Here is a 16,397-nt window from a genome sequence, read left to right on the forward strand (position 1 = left end):
GTGACCCAGACAACCAAGCCCCGCCATGCCGGCGTCAACGCACCAACTCTACCAAGGCGAGAGTGACATGGCCTCACACGGTCTGGCAGACGTCCCACAGTTGTAGGGTGTCCGGGCATTCTACATCGATATGCGGGACATCTGGTTCAATTAGCTGGACAGCACTCCTGTATCAACAAGGTTCCAGGCTCCAGCTGGAACCATAGCATCGTTTCGCATCTTGTCTTGTCACATCGGCTGCATCCACCCGTGCCAATTGTCGCCATGTGCCGGCCCCAGCATCAAACCTCTACTCGGTGTGTGAGCTTCTTCCCCATCTCAAAGGTAGCTGTGCAATGACTCTTTCCAAGAAATTCACTGGGCCAAGCACAAGTGCTTTCAACTACTCTGCAGCCCGCTGCTCTCCTTCCTTGGCCATTCCTGCTAGCTATCCGCTTTCTGTTTGGGGGCTCCTTACTCATCACAGATTCAGAGGCTCTCATTCCGGGGTCCACTAGGCGCAAATTTCACTCTCGCGGGCACAGCGACGCCACACACATGACCTTCGCAATGCTATCAGTGACCACCACAGCCCTGATGCTATCAGCATTCGAGATTTCATTGCAAGCAGCAGCGGGTGAGCTTTCTGGTGTTTTGTGCTCACACCTTTCGCATATGCATGGCCTACCAAAGTTTTGCAGGAGCAGCTCTGCCACCTGGCTTCTTCAGCTCGAGAATGACTTCTATCTCAACAATGTGAGTTACCAACACTTTCACTTTCTCCATGCAAGCTGCCAGGCAGTCTTCTTTCGGAGCTACAACTTCTACCAGGCCTAGTCATCTACGAGAACCTGTGGCAGGTTGCGATTTCACACTGCGGCATCACTGTGGCTGCGCCTCGCTCACAACCAACGCTGCTGGTGCTGCCTGGTGCATCTCTCTTGGATTGCAACCATGCCCACAACCACCAGAGAGCTATTAAGGCCCTTCACCACAACACGGACTTTACCTGGACTGCTTAACAAAGGCTACAAATTGATACTCATGTATCTAGGCTTGTAGTCTCTTTTCTTTCTATACACGCGTCTTTTGCACATATTTCAGTCACACTTCGCACAAGGAGGGCTGCCCTGTAGCAGCACGTCTATCGCCTCCAGAGCCGGTGAAGAAGACAGCTCACGTGCATGTAGTGCACTTGACCTGAGCAGCCACAATATGTGCTATTCCCGAAATCCTGCGGCACCATGGCTGGCAGGCCCAAATAAACTGTGCCCACGGTGGTTTCATCTTCGCACCACCTCCCACAAACCAATTTTTCATGATTAAATCATTCATTGAAAAATTCTAGAGTTAGAATTGCCCCGCACAAGGCACTACTGGTAATAAAATTACCCCCAGCATTTGTTGAATAGGTGCAGCAGTACTACAGTTGACCTGCCAAAGGGGGGGGCCGAACATCTCCTTAAAGAATGGAGGGGGGGCCGGGCCCTCCTGAGTTTAACCACTTTGTTTGCATCTAATCATTCTCATGCCTACCTGTGTCACTGGGTAGTAAGTGGTGGAATGGGTAGTGCATTGGGCTGCTGTGCTGAGGTAACAGGGTTCGAAACCAACCATCGGACTGAGTATGTGGCAGTGTGCACGTTGTGGGGAGCACCCGCCCCCATTTCCTCCCGCGTACTCACGTCGTCCCGTTCGCACGTGGCGGACGGGTTGGGCCGGCGTAGACAAGGGAGAGAGGCACTACGCGCCCTCCCTTTCTCCGTCGCTCTTGTGACGCACGTACCCCTCTCCCCCCACGCGGCTCACGGGAAAGGGAAACGGATTTGGCGGGCGAGGAGGACTTCCCCTCGCAAAAAGGTAAAAAGGCACAAAAGCGCGCCACCGGGAGAGACTCTCTCTCTTGGGACGCCTGACACCTGCCGCCTGGACGAAAGCACCTGCCGCAACCCGTGAGTGATCTCATTTGTCTGACCCACCCAGGCAACGAGGCAAGCCTATTTACTACTATTACTGAGAGGACGTCCCTCTACGAGTGTTCGTTATTGCTTTATATACCGTTGACGCCACTGGTTGCCTTATTCGTTCGAACCCGGCGTAGCCGCGATTCCCGCGCTACGGGTTGGGAGTACCACGAAGCGACTGCATGGGGCTAGATCCGGAGCTCGCCTTCAGCCCTAGCCGCACGCAGAGTGGAACCCCCATAACGTACATGCCGCTTTTCAATGAACCTCTTTCATGCCGACATGGTTCACTGTAGACGATGGACTGGGTAGGTGCCGCTTTCGAATGAACGGCTTTCGCACCAGCGTTTAGCAAGGTGCGCCATAAATGCACTAGGTATGTGTCGCTCTTCAATGAACCTCTCGCAACTTGGGTTACCGAGTATGTACCACTGAATGTGCGGCAAGTAAGGGAACAATACTCAGCATTCACAGGCGCCGGTGCGCCACACTTCTCATCTCGGACGCCACGTGCAGACTTTGCACAGTGCCACTAGATAGTGTGGTATGTCCAGGAAGAAGCATGAGAGAAGAGCCCAGTTGCTACATGGCATGTTTTTCAGGGTGCCCACACACCAGCGAGCCATGTATTTCAGAGACCACGTGCTGACTTCACAGTGGCAACACTACATGGTGCCGATTGTTCATTAGGAAGTGCAAAAGAGGAGTCGCGCAGCAGTACACACCTCATACGTACCTTGTTTTGACGGCGGCAATACATTGTGTTGCTATATTGATTCAATGCCGATGCTTATAACCATCAGCAGTCATCATGAGATCATTTATGCTGCAATTTTTTACTGTGAGAGCATTACTTGGCTCATTGTGTGACCCTGCCATGATCAGAAAGCCATGGCAGAAAAACAGCACACAAATTACGTCATGTTCATATTTTAAAAAAATGTGGCCACGGTGAAGATTAGATCTTCTACCCGACTGCTACCGCTTCATAGCCGAACGCGCTAATCACTGCGCTACCATTGCAAGAGGCGACAGGGGTGAACACCTCTGAGGCTGTGCACGTGGTTCGACTATGCCTGGTGTGCGATTCACCTATGATACTTGGAGAAGGGAAACTGAAACTTCCACAGTGCAATGGAAATAAGAGTAGCGGTGGCATCGTGAACTAAAGTATATGACCGAGAGATGGCGCTGTCAGAATCAAAACTAATATCACCATCATTACGTAGTGGCCACTGCAGTAGTGGCTGATGGAGCTGGTCGCACTACCTGCTCGCTGGATTTGCACATTTTGTTACCACTGTCGGGGCGGTATTCATGTGTGCAGTACTCTAGAATGACTACAGATATCTTTATTATGTCGCCAGATAACCGAAAGGCCTCAACTGGCAAAATAACACTCGAAAGAAGTAAGCTTACATTGTTTATTGTCAATGGTGAATGAAGCAGTACATGCCCACAATTTACATACAGGTCAGGTGGATTTAACGCTGTCAGTCACGGAGTTTGCAACATACAGAAACATAGACAGCCATCCATTTAATGGAACTGAAAGCTGAAATTCATCAAATTCTTTTCATCATGTTTGGCATGCAGTGAGAACGAACCTTCAGACAATATGCTGGACTACCCTTGTACTGTAGTTGTGTACAGTGCTGTTTGCCGTGTCTCACACAATACGTATATTGCCTATGTTCGATGACATTAGCTAGATTAAAGAAAAGAAATATAGAAAGTGCTCGGCAAAGGTGTCATCTGAACAAGATAAGCTCGAGCTGCGATGTCCCATTCTTTTATTAATACATTGGCAAGAGGCACACAGTGTAGTAAAAAACAAAAAATAACAGTATGTTAAATTTTCCAGCACATATTGTCTGCTCTTGATATTGGTGCTGCACATTTATGTATTCAAACAACGCAGAGAGGTTTCAAGGAAATGAGCCCTTCAATTGAGTAATATAGGTGAGCAAGGGAACCCTCAGCCTGGAGCCAATGTTTCAACAAGCAAACATATTGGTGAGGGCCCTGACGAAGACCAGTTCCCACGCTGAGGCTTCCCTTACTTGTCCACTGTTGATTGGCTGAATGTTAAGCAGAACTTACTATTTTGCGAGTATATTTCAAAATCTTTTTGGGAACACACTGTGCTGAGGTTAGTCATCTACTGTGAGAAGGAAAAATTTATTTTAGTAAGTTGTCATGCGTATGATGTGAGGAATAGGCCGGTTGTGTGATCTTGTCTTTTCTAGCTATCTCTTAGCTTACTGTGCAGTGCTAGCGTGGTTATTGATTGCATGCTAACTGCACATGAACCATTAAGAGTGACTGCCAAATTTTCAGTGAAAATGAAGTATAATTTTTTCCAAATTGCATAAGCACCTTTGATCGTTTTAAAATTCTTTGCATTTTCATGTAACAAATTGTCATTGTGAGGGAGCACGTGATGCTTGGTGGAAATGCCTGCCAAGCTGATTTGCAAATAGTAGATGACAGATTTTGTGCATTAGCAATTAGAAGCTTGCTACATAGTTTCTCTCCTGATCGTCATAGCTATAGTGACTGGAAAAGAAACAAGTTAGGACTCAACATGTTACTTCTCCGTTTGTTATAAAATGGCCTCAAAAGCACGTAAGCTTGTATGTCAAATTTTAGCATTCCCACTCGGTATTGACACGTGTACTTATCTTTATCGGGCGACCACGTTTCGCCGCTTAACAACTGTAATCGCACAGCGACGGACGCGCCTGCATGTATCCGACGTTTCTGGAAAGTTATCGATGATTCTACCCGGCTGTCTGTTGTCGCCGAACCTTATGTTATCTGATTTCATCGCCTGACGCGAATGGCGTAGAACATTGTGGAATACGCGCGGGTCCCAGCGATTAGTCTGGAACATTCGACGACTGCTGTATAAAAGCTGACGCGCTTGACCCGCTGAGCAGATTTTCGACGATCGCCGAGCGTGTTCGCCGCTATCGTTGTGCTATAAGTGTAGCCTGTTTTGTGGGCACAGGTTCGCCCAATAAAAGTTAGTTTTGTCGTTCACAGTACTGCTACTGTGTTATTCAACGTCACGACCACGTGACATCTGGTGGAGGTGCTTGTGCGTTCATGTACCGAACGCCCCCGCAAAGCCGCGATCCAAGCCCGAAGCCCGAGGACAAAACCAACGTCGCCCAAGACCAGCGAGCTAGCCGCCGGCTGCAAGGACTGCCCCCAGAGCACGGACTCCTACCTGAGACGTGCAGGAAGATTGCCACCAAGTCCTCCCCAATGGCAGCCCCAGCATCCCCCGTCGTGCTGCAGCAGCCCAGGGAGCCCCCCACGTTCCGCGGTTCAACATTCGAGGACCCGGAAACCTGGCTCGAGACGTACGAGAGGGTCGCTGCATTTAACAGCTGGAACAGCGACGACAAACTGCGACATGTCTTCTTCGCATTGGAAGACGCTGCCAGGACGTGGTTCGAGAACAGAGAAGCCACGTTAACGACCTGGGACCTTTTCCGAAGTGGCTTCCTGCAGACATTCACAAGCGTTGTACGCCGAGAACGAGCCCAAGCACTACTGGAAACCCGAGTGCAGCTGCCCAACGAGACCACCGCGATTTTTACAGAAGAAATGAGCCGCCTATTCCGCCACGCCGACCCGGAAATGTCCGAGGAAAAGAAAGTCCGGCTACTAATGCGTGGTGTTAAGGAGGAACTTTTCGCCGGTATGGTACGAAACCCACCGAAGACTGTCGACGAGTTTCTTCGCGAGGCCACTAGCATCGAGAAGACACTCGAGATGCGAAACCGGCAATTCGACCGCCGCACCAACGCTACAAACTATGCCGGAGTTCAATCACTGGCCTCCGAAGACCTGCGCGAGGCTATCAGGGCAGTCGTACGAGAGGAGCTTCAGAAGATCTTCCCGTCGTCGCAGCCTCAAGTGGCCTCGATCGCTGACATCGTCAAAGATGAGGTTCAGCGGTCGCTTGGAGTTCCGGAGGTGCAACCTCAATTACCGCAACCCCAACCCGAAGCGATGACCTACGCCGCCGTCGTACGCCGTCAAGGCCCTCCTCAGCGACCGCGCCAGGGCCCTGTAACGCCGCAATTCCGTCGACCACCGCCGCCGCCGCCGACAGCGCGCCCACCCGTCGCCCAGCGGAGCTACCCGAGGAAGACCGACGTTTGGCGCGCTCCTGACCACCGCCCGCTCTGCTACCACTGCGGGGAAGCGGGTCACGTCTACCGACGATGTCCATACCGGGAAATGGGACTGCGAGGTTTCGCCGTCAACGCTCCGCGCCCGCAGCAAGGTGAACGCCCTCGCGATATCGCTGACTACCTCGCGGCTACTCAGTGGAGTTCTCGACGACCGTCGCGTTCACCATCACCAGGCCGCTACCTGTCGCCGCAGCGCCGAACATACACTGGCCCAGCTCGGGGCCGGTCAGCGAGCCCATATCCGGAAAACTAAAAGCAGCAACGGATGGAGGTGCGGTTGCTGTCCGTCGAACTGTCGAAGATCCTCCGCCGCCGACGAAGACGCCGAAGAAACTACCTCGACGACATAACGACACGCCGCCGTCCCGACGAAGTCTGGAAGGAAAGAATGCGACGACGAAAGCCGACCTGACGACGTCACATACCAGCCACAAGTCAGCGCGACGCAGTCGTGATCCGACGCCAAGACCGAACTGTAATGCAAAACAAAGAGCCACCGACCTCGACGTGCTTCTCGACGGCCACGCAGTCACCGCCTTAGTCGACACAGGGGCTGATTACTCCGTCATGAGTGGACACATCGCCGCCCAGTTGAAGAAAGTTAAGACTACGTGGGAAGGCCCTCAAATTCGTACCGCCGGAGGACACCTCATAACGCCGACTGGAATGTGCACGGCAAGAATTACCATTCACGACCGGACTTACCCTGTCACCTTCGTTATCCTCCAACAGTGTTCACGAGACGTCATTCTCGGCATGGACTTCCTCAACCAACACGGCGCAGTCATCGACCTGAAGTCGAAGTCAATAACTCTGTCGGAAGACCATGCGATACCGTCGGAGAACCCTCGTAGTCACCACACCTTGAGTGTGCTCGAAGATCAGGTGAGCATCCCACCTCGCTCCAGCATTGTTATTTCGGTCGGCACCGAAACACCCGCTGACTTAGAAGGTGTCATCGAAGGCGACCAACGTCTACTGCTAGACCGTGAAATTTGCGTCGCAAGAGGGATCGCTCGACTGCACGGAGGAAACACGAAAGTGTTGCTGACAAACTTCAGCCAGGAGTACAAGCACATCAACAAGGGCACGACGATCGCATACATCGAGGAAATTCTGGAAAACAGCAATGCGTTTGTCCTCTCGGATTCCGCCGCATCTACCCCGACGACCATGGTTGCCGAACCAGACTACGACATTAATCCAAGTCTCCCCATGATTAAGCAACAGCAGCTCAGAAGTCTGCTCCGGCGATACAAAGGCTGCTTTTCGACGTCATCGAGGATTCGACAAACACCAGTCGCCAAGCATCGCATAATCACCGAGGAGTACGCTCGACCACTTCGCCAGAGCCCTTACCGAGTTTCGCCGCGAGAACGTGAAGCTATAAGAGAACAAGTCGACGAAATGCTGCGCGACGACATCATCCAGCCGTCGAAAAGCCCGTGGGCATCTCCTGTTGTGCTGGTGAAGAAAAAGGACGGAACCCTTCGTTTCTGCGTCGATTATCGTCGTCTGAACAAGATCACGAAGAAGGACGTATACCCTCTCCCACGGATAGACGACGCATTGGATCGGCTCTGCAACGCTAAATACTTCTCCTCGATGGACCTCAAGTCTGGCTATTGGCAAATAGAAGTCGACGAAAGAGATCGTGAAAAGACCGCCTTCATCACCCCAGACGGCCTCTACGAGTTCAAGGTTATGCCATTTGGACTGTGCTCGGCGCCTGCAACGTTCCAGCGCGTGATGGACACGGTTTTAGCAGGATTGAAGTGGCAGACCTGTCTCGTTTACTTGGATGACGTCGTTGTATTCGCCGAAAATTTTGACGATCACCTTAGGCGGCTTGCCACAGTACTAGAGGCCATCAAGTCATCAGGGCTCACTCTGAAGCCAGAAAAGTGCCGCTTCGCTTACGATGAGCTTCTATTCCTAGGCCACGTCATCAGCAAATCCGGAGTACGCCCCGACCCGCAGAAAACAGCTGCCATCGCAAAGTTCCCGCAGCCCACCGACAAGAAGGCAGTGCGTAGATTTCTTGGCATGTGTGCCTACTACAGGCGATTTGTCAAGAACTTTTCACGCATCGCTGAGCCGCTAACACAGCTAACTAAATGTGACGTCGAGTTCAAGTGGGAAACGCCACAGGGCGACGCATTTCAAGAACTCAAACGACGCATGCAGTCGCCGCCCGTACTTGCGCACTTCGACGAGCACGCCGATACCGAAATACACACTGACGCCAGTAGCCTAGGCCTCGGTGCCGTCCTAGTCCAGAGAAAAGATGGACATGAACACGTGATAGCTTACGCTAGCCGATCATTGTCAAAAGCAGAAGGCAATTATTCTACAACCGAAAAGGAATGCCTCGCCATCGTTTGGGCCACAGCGAAATTTCGCCCTTACCTATATGGCAGGCCATTCAAGGTGGTCAGCGATCATCACGCGTTGTGTTGGCTAGCTAACCTAAAAGACCCCTCAGGACGGCTGGCACGGTGGAGCCTCAGGCTACAAGAATACGACATCACTGTAACCTACAAGTCCGGACGAAAACACTCAGATGCCGATTGCCTATCCCGCGCCCCCATTGACCCGCCGCCGCAAGATGACGAGGATGACGACGCCTTCCTTGGAATAATAAGCGCGGAAGACTTCGCCGAACAGCAACGAGGAGACTCGGAGCTAAAAGCCCTAATCGAGTATTTGGAAGGGCACACCGACGTTGTCCCAAGGGCATTTAAGCGTGGATTATCTTCGTTCACGCTTCAAAACAACCTACTCGTGAAGAAGAACTTCTCACCAGTCCGCGCCAACTACCTTCTTGTTGTTCCGTCGGCGCTACGTCCAGAAGTACTGCACGCCCTACATGACGATCCGACCGCTGGGCACCTCGGTTTCTCCCGGACGCTATCGAGGATACAAGAAAGGTATTACTGGCCGCGCCTAACCACCGATGTCGCCCGTTACGTCAAGACATGCCGCGACTGTCAGCGACGCAAGACACCACCGACAAGACCAGCGGGATTACTACAGCCGATCCAGCCTCCTTACCGACCTTTTCAGCAGATCGGGATGGACTTGTTGGGACCGTTTCCGACATCAGCTTCCGGAAATAGGTGGATTGTCGTGGCGACGGACTATCTCACCCGCTTCGCTGAAACTAAAGCTCTACCGAAAGGCAGCGCAGCCGAAGTGGCTAAATTTTTCGTTGAGAACATCCTGTTGCGACATGGTGCTCCAGAAGTCCTCATCACCGACAGAGGAACGGCCTTTACAGCGGAGCTCACTCAAGCCATTCTGAACTACAGTCAGACAAGGCACAGGAGGACAACGGCCTACCATCCGCAGACGAATGGTCTTACGGAACGGCTGAATAAGACCCTCGCCGACATGCTAGCGATGTACGTCGACGTCGAACACAAGACGTGGGATGCCGTCCTGCCGTACGTAACATTCGCTTACAACACGGCGGTGCAAGAAACAACACAGATCACGCCGTTCAAGCTGGTCTACGGCAGGAACCCGACGACGACGCTTGACGCCATGCTGCCGCACGTAACTGACGAAGAGAATGTTGACGTCGCTAGCTATCTCCAGCGCGCCGAAGAAGCCCGACAGCTCGCCCGCCTGCGAATCAAGAGCCAGCAGAGGACCGACAGCCGACACTACAACCTCCGACGACGCTTCGTCGAGTACCAGCCTGGCGACCGTGTTTGGGTCTGGACCCCGATACGCCGACGAGGACTCAGTGAGAAGCTACTCCGACGCTATTTCGGACCCTACAAGGTCATCCGACGTATTGGCGCTCTGGACTATGAGGTCGTGCCAGACGGCATTTCGCATTCACAGCGGCGCCGCGCACGATCTGAAGTGGTCCACGTGGTGCGCCTTAAACCCTTTTACGGACGCTGACGAACTTCGTCATTTTTCTTTTCTTTGCTACGAGTGCTTTTGTTTATTAACTTCGTTTGTTTGCAGCATCGGGTCGATGCTTTTTAAGAGGGGGGTATTGACACGTGTACTTATCTTTATCGGGCGACCACGTTTCGCCGCTTAACAACTGTAATCGCACAGCGACGGACGCGCCTGCATGTATCCGACGTTTCTGGAAAGTTATCGATGATTCTACCCGGCTGTCTGTTGTCGCCGAACCTTATGTTATCTGATTTCATCGCCTGACGCGAATGGCGTAGAACATTGTGGAATACGCGCGGGTCCCAGCGATTAGTCTGGAACATTCGACGACTGCTGTATAAAAGCTGACGCGCTTGACCCGCTGAGCAGATTTTCGACGATCGCCGAGCGTGTTCGCCGCTATCGTTGTGCTATAAGTGTAGCCTGTTTTGTGGGCACAGGTTCGCCCAATAAAAGTTAGTTTTGTCGTTCACAGTACTGCTACTGTGTTATTCAACGTCACGACCACGTGACAGTATGATACAAAACTGTAGACTGCTGCTTTTCTGATAGACCTCACACCTCTATAATCTGGTAAACTTGCAAACTGTTCATGGTAAGGCACATAGTTCAAGAGGACCTGTTGTCATTATGGTCACCGTTCATCTCTATTTTGTCCGTTTTTCTGAAACGAGAAATGTTGGAGCCATGACAAACATGCGAGTAAAAAATGAAACAAACCGTGATTTTTCCAATAAATGAACAAATCACGGTTCTAGATGAAGTGCTAAGAAACATACCTTGTCATGATTCTGGCCCCTGATGTTACTTTCAGTGGTGACAAATCACTATTCACTTGAATGTCCAGAGACAATAGAGTCCAAAGGGGGTGAACAAATATGAGCAGCATATTGGAGGCTGGAATTAAAAGAAAAGAGACTTCAATTGACAGTTTTCAGAAATCTGTGGATTGGCTTTCCTGCAAGGATATTTTCCAACCAAAAACTCATTCACGGGCTGCTTTTCTCATTCTTAAGTGATTTTGTCCCTGCGCATTCCAGCGAAGAGGCACGAGCACCACAAAGGCTTTTCAAGGAATGTCAGCGGGAATGTCCCGCCTCATTGAAAACTTCGTGGTGTACAGAGAGAAACGGAAAAACAAAATAAAAGAAAACCAGGGGCTAGTGTTGAATGGAAATAATAGTTTGTTCTGCTAGCCTGTGGTTGAGGTTATTTGGTTGTTACTGCTCACACATGTGCAGTAACATTTTCGTGTCAATTCATGTACGATTCAGTAACGATTCATGTCTAAGAACAGTGCACAAAATCCTCAATGACAGAGAAGCACACACACACACTGCACTGTTTTGCATGTGCATTTCTTTCAATGTTGTCCTTGTGTGGGCTGTGCTTAGTCGAGCCTCAATTAGGTGACAGTTGTTCCTGCCAGATAGTGGTAATAAACACAGTCACTATATTGTCTCAAATGCAGTTAATGTAACTGTATCACCAGAAGTACATTTGCCACTACTGTGCAGTGAATTTATCATGGTGTATCATTTATGCAGAAACAGCCAAAACTATTTATTATTTGTGCTGTTCTCCATGTTAGGAATTTTAGCAATGTGGCAAGATAACAAGAGCATCATTTGTATGCCTTTGAAGAGCAACAACTTTGTCATTGTTATTATTTTTCACTTTTAGCCCTTTCAGAATCAATGGCGTAAATTATTGGCACCGCAAACAAGTACAAAATGGTTGATGCCGTAAGGCGCTGTCTGTACGTTTAAAAAGCATACCAATTACCTAATTTTTTCTTTCTTGGCATATGCTGCCACTTGTGGGAAGACAGGGAATTTTATTCTTGTGCCTCCCTCTCTCGGTGTTCGTTGCATGCTTTGTTTTAGAGCTAGTTCGCTCCAGCACGTCTATATACTACCACTCGCGCATTCACACGCACGCGGGCAGGCGGCAGTTTGGGTTTAAAGGGAAGCTGAAACACTTTTCGAAAAAAATGAGTTCTCTGCGGCATTCTACAGTTTTGAGTCCCCTGAACACGAATATCTGGTTCAAAAAGGGCGGAAACAAGCGCAAGCGGCTGTTTTTCCAAGAAAACGCGCACCAGCGCCTCAGGGCATCGCGCGAACGCCGCTGTTGCCCGTGATTGGTCGGGGCCGCTGTGACGTCGTTGGCGGTAGTCGCCGGTCGGCGCCGCTGCATGTCTCCGTTTCAGAGTGTAGCACCATTCCTTTCTCTCTGGTAGCACGCGGTTCTGCTGTTCTGGCTTCATAGCTGAGTTGCAAGATGGAACGTTCTCGCTGTCTCCGATAGCTTGTATTGTCCCCGTACATGTTTGAACCCACAGCCGATACGGAAAACGATGGCGGCAACAGTCAACGACGATATTGAGTGTGCCAACAGCGAGAGCGATGTGTGCACCTTCTCGCGCGCTGGAAATCTTAGCTGGCACGTATGTTTTTTTTTTTTTTCATGTAGCTGCACGTTGCAATGACGGGAGAAAAAATGCGCTAATGTGTCACTGGGAACATGCTGCTGGAAGAATGCCGAAGCACTAACTTCTCATTAGATTTACACGGGTGCAATTCCGCGATGTCAAGCACCTCGCCGCTGCTTGTCTAAAGTCCCGTGGTTTTTTCAGCGTTGATACACGATCGCGAACATAAGTGCCGCGTTTCAAAGCGCGCACATGCAGTGCTGTGAGGTACAGTCATGGAAGGTGCTTATCATACACATCCAGAGATGACCAGAGGTATTATATGTGCAATATTCATACTATGGTTCGACGACTTTGCGAGTGTGGCTCGATCAAGAATCGGTATGCGTGCTCCATGCTAGTGTTGACATAAAGATATTAGGCAATTTTAGCACCGCCGTGTGGTAAACACGATAACTGAACCAAACGTCGAATGTCACTAGGCAAGCCTACACTCCATTTGATACCTCAGGTGCATCGCTGTGGAAGCTACGCTCGAAGTCCGGTCACCAAAATTTATTACTGCGCGCGTTTCCGTCTATGCTTCGCAGCGTGCCAGCGGCGTTTGCTCGCGCGAGCATGCACGTGAAGCTGCCGCGACGGGCTGCAATTAAAAGATACCGAAAAGAAATTTTTTTTTAAAAGAACGTGTTAGCAGTCGTATAAGTACACGGATGGTTTCTATGGGTAAATTCTTTTTTTTTTTTTCATTCCGAACTGAGCTTATATATGGAAAGCTTTCTGAAAAATCGGGTCAAGAAACACCGAACGTTTTCTAAGTGCGAACGCAGCCACTGCAAGAAGTATCTCAAGCCTCCACAGCGTTGCACCTGATGTATGAAACGGAGTATAGCAACGCTAGCAACAACGCGTTTTCGCATTTGTCGTAAGGCTATCCGGCTAGGCTAAAACTGTGTTACCAGACGTTAATGGCTGCAAATGTTCGTATTTCTCCAGTGCATCAATGTGGGCCTAATCACGCTTTCATTAAACTAGGTGCACCTGCACGTGCTGCGTACTGATGGAAGATGAAGAGAACTGCTTGTGCTGCCAGGAAGTGCAAGAGATTAGGAAAAAACAGAAGCGCACGCAGTGCGTATCAAGTTCAAGACAATTCAGGACTGTGTGCCTCAGCAGGGCAGTACTGGAAGTGGCACTTGCCCAGAAAGGAGTCGTAGCGGCTGGACAAGGCAAGAAGTTTACACACAGGTGTGAAAATGATTTGGCCAATGGAAAAAGAGTGATGCAAAAGCAATTTTTTTTACAGGCAGTTGAGGTATGCAGCATACCGCCAGTTTGTCTGGCTAGTATGGAAAAAGTTGGGAAAGAAGAACCGTCGAATTCTGCCAAGCTGTGTACTTGAAGTTGTTCGGGCTTCAGTCGCGCCGATTTAATTGGAATACCGATTGCCCGCATCGTTGTCAAGCTCCGATGATAGTCACTGTCGCGGAAATGGTCCGAGCACAGCGCAGTTGATTTCGTCGGCACGAACTTATCTCTCCTCACCGCACGTACCCACTGCGCTGCAAGCTTCTTTTCCTTCGGGAATTTGTGAAACACCACATCGTCTCGCCCGCCTGTGTTCGCGCAGCCGAATGCTGCACAGAACGAGGGCATGTTGGGCGCCCTTGGCTGTAGGCACTCACGCAGCACAGAAGGAAAGAACAGTTTACGAAAATCGCAAAACTAACGTGAGCGGCGGCGGCGGCGGCAGATCTCTCGTAGCGTCGTTCAGTAAAGCGCAGGACGGAAAGAGGCATGCCAGCACATGTCAGCACGCCGGTCCGCAGCTCGGTTGGCTCGGTCTCCGCCCATGACGTCACTCTCGCCGGTTCTCTCCTCTGCCAACGTCCTCACCCGGCGCTCCGGGAAGCGATGGGGGCGTGTCCGCGCGGGTGATTTAGAAAGCGATTTCCGCCCGTTATATTAACAAAACGAAAAAAAATATTTCGGAACCGTAAATTATTAGGTCTGTTCTTCCCAATCCCAGCAATTCATAGAAATTGAAAACCGTTTCAGCTTCCCTTTAATTCCGCAGGCGGTTTCGACTTTTTGCAGTCGCAAAACTGATGGCTATCTCGTTACTAATCACTCAAAGAGCGACCGCCTATTTCTTGCTTGTTTAGTGCTCACAGCGGTGAGCATAGGAAGGATGCCACTGTGCATACATTTCCTTTTCTTTTTCTTTTCTTTTGGGGTGTGGGGATGCGTGACTCTCACGCCTCCCCTGAGATCTAGTTTTCCCGCATAGCTCGACCGTCTCCTGCGGGGCGGCTTCGCCCGCGGGGGTCGGAGTGGTTGAGGCGCAGTGCGGGAGATGGCGCGAGTGTCGCGCTGCTGCGGGGTTACTTGGGCGCCGAAAGGGAAGGCGCTTGGTTTTTTGGGTTCGGGAAATGAGCGGGAGCGGACGTGCCGCCCGCGCGTGCGCCGACCATGCTTCTGCGAGACCGTCTCGCGTGGCCGCCTTCGAACGTGCCACCATTCGCGTGACTGTACACGCGAACGACCAGGCGTTGGGATCCAGCATGGGGCGAACATATTCGCTCGCAATGCGGTCGCGGTAAGTCGGACTTCTAGATTTGCCGCGCGCCCATCGGCATGTTTTGGGGATAGCAACTCGGCTAGCAGGCATTGATCTTTGAAAGGTGCGATAAATGCCCTTGTGATTGTTTGCACTACTGTGTTGTCGTTCCTTTGTCCCAAGAGTACGGAGGAGAAACCCATATCTCCCACATCTGGCTGCCCAACGTGGACCTCTTGGGGCATCGGACGATAATTTGAAGTGTTGCTTCGTTCAAGACCTTTGTTTGAACCGAAGCGTAGGCCTAGCGTGGATTTTGATCGCTAGCGTCGGCGGCGTGCTTTCTTGAGCGAGGCGACGGTGGCTGTAGTGTGTTTGAACATTTCAACATGCTAAGCCTTTTCGCAAGTGTTTTTCTTTAATGGCATTCGTTGGTACGAGAGCCACGTGGTCTGCCGCGGAGCAGTGGCAAGCCTGAAGCGAGTGAGTACGGAAGCCTCGTGGGTGGTCCGAATTTCTTATGTAAATAGCTTCTTCTATCTCTTTGACTCGGATGAAGTCGCGGCTCTGGGAGCCGCGTGGTTGCGGGCCACGGGTGCCACTACGGGCCGACTGGTATTGCGGCCTGGCACCGGGCGCTCCGACACCGTCTGGGACGGTGGGCGCCGTCAACTCGGATGCTGTGTGCACCGAGCGGAGTAGGGCCACCTCACAGAGCTGATGTCTCCTCGCGGCTGCCTGTTTTGCGCCCATTTTGGGTGTTGTTTTTGGATGCCGGTTGTTGTCAGGGTAGCGACGCTTTAGGCCTTAGGCTTTACGAAGCTGCCTGTCGCACGTGGAGGGACACAACCTGGTGGACCGTGGCGTTGAGGCGTTGCAATTTGCTTCCCTCATTCTATTTAGCCTCGCACGAATTGAAATTACTCGTTCGACTCAAGGAAGCGAGCTTCGTTCACGTGAACTTTGTATCTGAGTAGCTGCCCGATCTTTTGCTAGCAGAGTTGAACATCGTACCACGTGGGCGGTGCGTATGCATAATTCCTCTCCCTTGCACTACTTTAGTGTTTGCCGAGTGTGTTGAGTGTACGCAGCGTGATTGGAGTCGCCCCTGGCTTGCTGTCACCTGCACATCGTCTGCGCTGCTACCCCGGGCGATGGTGATGCTGTGGCCAGTTCGGCGCAGCGACTTCGGCGGCCTCCTGCATCCAGCTCACAACCCTCGGCGGCGGACAAAGGAGCCAGCGGTCACCGACAGCTACGGCGGCTCTTGCCAGCAGGGCGCGTCGGCGCGAGCGACACTTGCTCGTACCGACTACTGCGTCGTCATTTCC

The sequence above is a fragment of the Dermacentor andersoni genome, chromosome 11, assembly GCF_023375885.2.
Source record: "Dermacentor andersoni chromosome 11, qqDerAnde1_hic_scaffold, whole genome shotgun sequence".
NCBI lineage: Eukaryota > Metazoa > Arthropoda > Arachnida > Ixodida > Ixodidae > Dermacentor > Dermacentor andersoni.